The sequence below is a fragment of the Apteryx rowi genome, unplaced genomic scaffold (genome assembly GCF_003343035.1).
Source record: "Apteryx rowi isolate R43461 unplaced genomic scaffold, aptRow1 scaffold_582, whole genome shotgun sequence".
Taxonomy (NCBI): Eukaryota; Metazoa; Chordata; class Aves; order Apterygiformes; family Apterygidae; genus Apteryx; species Apteryx rowi.
Genome location: NW_020450852.1, coordinates 129,327 through 135,624, shown reverse-complemented (window position 1 = coordinate 135,624; position 6,298 = coordinate 129,327). Strand labels below are relative to the sequence as shown.

The 6,298-nt window shown below is 53.4% G+C and overlaps 1 protein-coding gene across 1 annotated transcript in view; it reads left to right on the top strand.

Annotated features, from left to right (window-relative positions):
- The window catches only part of PITX2 (paired like homeodomain 2), a 12,045-nt gene that overhangs the window by 522 nt on the left and 5,225 nt on the right, over positions 1-6,298 (top strand). The window lies entirely within an intron of this gene.

Genomic DNA, 6,298 nt, shown 5'->3' with positions numbered 1-6,298 from the left:
GGGGGGGCGGCTGGCTGCCCCCCCTGCGCGCAACTTGCGCGTTGCGCCCTGCGCGGCCCCGCGGGGCCACCCCCTCAGCCCCCGCGGCTGCAGGCTCGCACTGAAACCCGCCCCAGCACGTCCTCCGCGAAACGCACGGCTGCCACCACGGGCTTGGGGGTTCCTCCCCCGAAACACGCGCCCCCATAAACACGCCACCGCCCCCGCTGCCCCCGCTGCCCCCGCCCCGGCTGCAGCACCCCGCAAGCACCCTGCTCCCGGCAGGCCGGCTCCTGCCGGTCCTCCGAGCTCCTGTTTCGGGGGGTCTGGGAGGCCAACCCAACGGGCGGTAAAGAAAAACAGCAATGCAAATATATTACAAAGAAGAAAACAAGCGCGCTGTATTTCAAGAGACTGTTTAATCCAAGATAAACGTAATTTTGTTTAAATAAAATACATTAACCTGAATTAATAATACAGGAAACTAGACTGAATTAATAATGTACGTATTCCTGGTCTCGTGGTTAAACACTTCCTTGTCAGAATACTGTATTAACCCTATTTGGCCAAACAGCTTGCTGTTTCTCAAATAACATCCAGTGATTTCAGGAGTAGCCACGTCCCCTTCCCAATTCCACCTCCCCCCTCCTCTGGAGACTTTAAGCATGATTTGATAGCTGGACATCAAAACCCCTAGAAGAAGAAACGATTAGGCTAAAGGAAGGTTAGAAAGCAAAATCCAGGGTAATTCCAAACGCAAAGGTATTATGAGCCAATGATTTTTAATCCCGGAAACATACATGATATTAAATTGTGCACAAATAGGCTTTACCAGGGTCTGGCACTTTTTCCCTCTACCAGTAATAAGTGTTAAATAATGTGGAAAGGAAGGGTGACATTGCTTTATATATGGTTTGAAAATAAGAAAGGCCTTTTTACCCTCCCCTGACTTTTCCTCCTGATGAACAGGTGGTCTTAATCAAAGCCCTTAGCACGATCTAATGGGAAAGTGGGGACCTTTCTGATATAATAAATTTATGAGCCCTTACACACCAGCTTTATTCAACTAAGTATTTATAAAAGTAATATCCACATATGCTCCCTGACATGGTAACTTTTACTTCCTCTGCCAAAAAACAAATGGTTATTTTCTTAACCATCAATTATGAACCCGGATTATTGTAGTACATGTAAAATTTCCTGCCTCATTACCATATCAGTAAGTCTGTTTTTTACCCTTCGGATTGAAGGGGAAATTGCTATCTAAACACTTTTAATGTCATTAATTAAAATATAAGTTTGAGGTGAAGCAATGCTGGGTTGCCTAGCCATTAAAACCTTCCTGTTTACGAAGTGGAGAACTGCCCACAGATGTRATTATATTCATGCAGATATGCCATGCATACGTGCAGACCTTATATGTATCTATACGCAACAGATAATGACAAGTCTTGAAATGCCCTGAGCTGCATGGGCAACTCACTACAAATAACAGAAATCATGGATGTTTTCTTTTGATTCAGATGAGGTTTGGGCGGTTTTTTTTCCTTTGCTTTGCTTTGAATCATGTAGTGCTCGTTGATTTTGCATTGCCTGCATGTCAGGACTTCATGTTTTATGTGATTTACTTCGAATGAGTCTTGTCCTTTGGGCAGGCTGCGTTAGAAAGCAGGGAAACACAGCAATGATAATTTAAAATACTGTTCTGTTGGAGTGCCGTTTTGGAAATTACTAGTGCGTTAGTAGTTTTGCAAGCTAGATACAATATGCAGTCATAATGCGAATAATTGCTAACTAGTAGCATTAGCAATAAGAGTAATAATGCGAGTGTACAGTCAAACAAATACTTACGTGAAAGGAGGAAACGAAATTCAGTAGGAGATCCTACAGACTACACAGGCATGTTTGGGTTCCTGCAAGGAAGCTCTTTCGGGAACAAGGCACAGTGAGGGTTATTTCAGAAGAAGCGGGTCCGTAGCCATGCCGAGGAAATGAAAATATGAAAGTATGAAAATATTATTGCAGCCTAGAATGTCAAATGCAGCTCAGCGGGTGTTATATTTACCTAGACAGTCGGAAAAAATTGCTTCTGGATGACCAGTCCCACAAAATTATGAAAACTTAAGCACACGCTTCGAAAACCACACCGCACATGTACTGGTTTCTGATGATGTTATTCGAATAATCTTTTCTGCAGGATAGGAAGATGCTTAAAAAGTGTGTGTGTGTGTGCATCCAATTTATGAGCTGCATGAATTCTACCCAAGGAATCGTTTTCTGTAATCGCTAACCTGGGTATTGCTGAAACGGCAGCCTCCCGACATTAAGCGTTGAAATCGCATACCACCTTATATCATCATTCAGCATCACAAATTGATTGTTTCAGCTGCTTCCAAAAAATCATTCTTGGGGCTGAACATGCAGCAACTTAACATCACTTTTAGGGAAGGGGGGGGAAAAAACGAAAGGCTGATTCAGCTAGATGCTCACAGGTGCGGCGTGGAGGGGCGCGGGTGGCTGTGCCTCTGGAGGCGCCTAGGCGCGGAGAGGGGGCGGCTCAGCCTCCGCCCCCGGGGCCGGGGCCGGGGCCGGGGGGCCGCGGCGGAGCCCCGGCCCGGCGCGGCGGCGGGGCCGCTCCGCCGCTCCCGGCGCCCCGCCTGGTCCCCGGGCCGGCCCCGGGGAGGAGCCGGGGGCGGGAAGGGCACCCAAGTGCCGGCGCTGCTGGGGCAAGGCAGGGAAAGTCACTCTCCCCTTCCAGTAGCCCCTGCGAAGTGCAAATTAAAAGTTATTTGTTGTGCTGCGGGGATATAATTCCCCTCCCGCCCCCCGCCCCCGCCGTCTGAGAATAACGTATGCAGCAGTTGTTAGCCTCACTCCAGGGAAAACTAAATGTATAACGAAAGCTTATTCGTGAGCAGGAATATACTAATGGAACAATCTGATGTCTTCTTAATCCTATGTAAAAAGCTCTGTAGTCTTCCTAATATTGACTGAATGGGTAATTAATGGCTCTTCATCTAGGAGAATACCCGGTAATCCGAGATAGGCGAAAGACAACAAGCCAAAGGTAAAAGACAACAGGACTAGCTGGAGACTCTACATAAGAACCGATTTATCCATTTAGGAGAGTATTACGTCTAGAAACAATGATCCTATAAGTAGATAAAGGCAAAAGTGGGAAAATAAATAGCAGTAGAGCTTGCAGCCCCCCCTGCTCCCCGCGGCTCCGCTCCCGGCCCCGCTCGCGTCCTGCTGCCCACCGCAGCGGCGGGGCCGCAAGGGCGGAAACACCCTGTCGGAAAAAMTAAAAAAAAATAAAAATAAAAAGGGGGTGGGTCGCCCCCAAATCGCCAGTGTTTGGAGCTGGCAGGTGCCCTCGGCCCCAGCGCACCGGGGCACCTCCCCAGTAAGCGCTGCCGGACGGAGCGCCACGGCCAGGCAGATGCCCCCAAACGGGCGTTTGGGGGTGGCAGCCCCGCTCAGCAAGCGTGGAGCGGAGCCGTGCGCGGCGAGCCGCGCTGGGCCGCTTCCCTGCCGGGACCCGGGCCCAAAAAGGGACGGGAGCTTCCAGCAGAAAATTAAAAAAGCACTTTTGACATTTTAATTGAAACCTTTWCCGCTAATATATTACTCGGGTGACTACAATTAGGTTGTTTTTTGGTCGGTTGACAGCTTTTAAAATATTATTTCGCTCGGGAAATAAAAGCTTCATTTCAGATTATAGGTGGGTATTTTTGGATTTATGTGATTTATGGTCACCATGACAACTAAGGCTGCGTGGTAGCTCCCCCCCTGCCCGGGGTGCTGGGGTTTTAATCAAAGGCGTGTAAGGAAATGCCGGCACCCTTTCTCTTGGGGCTCCCTTTCGCCGCCCCGGGACGAGGCTGTCCTCAGCTTTTCGGGGGGGGTCGGGGGAGCCAGGCCGGCGGGGGAATCCTCCTCTGCCACCCTCCGCGGGGGGCAGCCAGGGGACCTCCCCCCCGGCAAGTGTCCCGGGACAAGCCGGGGCAGCGGCGAGTTTGGCAGCAGGGGCTCGGGTCCCGCGGGGCGGGCGGGCAGCGCCCTAGTGCCGGGGAGCGCGCGGATAAGCGCGTGAGAAGCGCTTTCCGCCCTCACAGCCGGGAGGGGCTGCTCGTTTGGAGGCACGGCGAAAGAAGCCGGCATTTCTTAAACGAACTAACAAAAAAAAAAAAAAAAAAACCCACGAAAAAAACACCCAAACCGAAAACAGCAAAAAAAAGGGCTCAGGCACGAAAGCTGAGGGCGGGCTGTATTTCCCCGGCCGACGCGCACACCGCCTCCGCTCACCTTATTAAAAGAGCGAGGGGGCTTTGCAGGCTCGTTGCATCCCGGCCGGCGGGGCTGGCGGGGGCCGTGTCCCCTCCGGCGCCCTCCGCGCCCGCGCAGGCGGCGGTCCTCGCGGAATCCCGCCGCGGGGAGAGGCTGGGGGATGGAAGGGTGCGGAACCAGGTAGGAGCGGGAGGTTAAGAAGAAACGGGGATGTGATTAGTAAACAAATTGTGCGGAATGGAGCTGGATTCATATTGACTTAGTTATAGGTCATCTGCTGCCGGTGCAAAGGGAGGAAATATTTACTTTACACATATACTTTATGATCTTGGGGGAATTAGAGGAAATTCAATAAGAAAACGGCTAGAATCATTTTAAACCCCCTATTTAAAAGACTTAAGCAAATTAGAGTCTTATCAGATTAAAATCCACTACAAATGTAAGAGCACTGTCTCCATCGAAACGCTGTGGGGTCTGAGGAAAGAGATTCTTTGCCAAATCTCAGGGATAAAAACACGTCATTTAAACACCAGATAATGAGCAGAATGTAAATTAATTTAACCTTCTTTACTAACAGGCTGCGAAAGTAATGTGTATAATTTAGCGATAAGATTGCAAGAGATGATGATACGTATCTCAGAAGAGAGCATCAGCGAGTAAGAGGGACCTTTGCGGGGGGGGGCAAGGGGATATAGAAAAGTTTGGGCGCTCTGATTTGGGTTTGGAGGGCCGCCTCTGTGGCAAGTTTTTGTAACTTTTCGTTACAAAATGCCCGTGATTGTGCAGAGTGATTATGAGCTCCAGGTGCAACGTGCGCACGCATTTTCAGCGAGGGGCTCCCGCGGGCTCCGCATCCCCAACCGGGACCTGGGCGTCCCGGGCAGGCCGGYGCGGGGGCCGGCCCGGCTCGGGGCTCCCCTGGCTCTCGATGGCGGGGCTGGGTCGGGGACAGGCTCCTCGGCCCCTGGAGATCCTGAGCCACATGGGAGGGCRAACTGCCCCCGTATGAGATCCGCTGAAAATAACCCCCATCCCTCGTTCCTCCTGCGCTCCCTTGGCCTGCACCAGGCCGGCCCCCGCGCTATAAGCGGGCCTGTCAGCGGGCAGCGCAGCCGCGGGACGGGGGAGCGCGGGCGCGGAGGTGCAGGCATGCCGGCTGAGCAGCCTTGGCAGGTACATGCGCGCATTTGCTCTGTCGCCGTCGCCTCGGGATTAGGGGTTAAATCTTGCCCCTGTGTGCCCAGGGAGAAGATTTAGTTCCGCGCCTGTGTGAGAGATGCGTGAGTGCTTCTGGGCCGCAGACAGCACTGTGCAAAACTTTGACGGGTCTCATTGGCGTCTGGAAATGGTTTTTGTGGCCCCGGCGAGCGCTGCTGCGCGCTGGAGTGCGGGTTGGCCCGCGCTCCTCAGCCCCGCGGCCCCTCCGGGCGCGCCGGGAGGCGCGGAGTGTAAGGGACTGGGTCCTGGCCGCGGAGAGGGGGACGGGCCCCACAGATACATAAATTAATAAAATGTAGAAGGCGGTTGGAAAAAGGTTCCTGAGGTCCCGTTGCTTGAAAGTCTCCTGAAAGGACGGAACGAGAATTGCAGTACCAACGAGAGAGTTTTCCCCGTTTTCTCCGCCCTCGATGCGGCCGCAGGAGGACGAGCCCGTCCGCGAGCCCCGGGATTGCAACACCCACAAGTCGGGGCTGCGACGCAGAATTGGCTTGTTTCGGTGCCCGTGATGGGAAGGCTTTCCGCGGTGCAGCTCGCTGTTGCGAGCACTGCTGCCCTCACTACCAGAGCTCCGCGACCCGGTGCGCTGCAGCCCTCTCCCGTTTATACCGCTCGCTAACGAGCGCAGCGGCGCGGGGCTGCTCAGCGTTTGCTCGCTGCTTTGCGCGTTTTGTGCCGTGCTGCAGCACCAACCCCCCGGCCCTTCAGCGGGGCGAGGGGGGCCGCGGCGGCGGCGGCGCGGCTTTTCGGGGGGCGGTCGGACGGGGCGGGAACGGCGAGGTCTGGGGGCGGCGGCGGCGGCGGCGGCGGC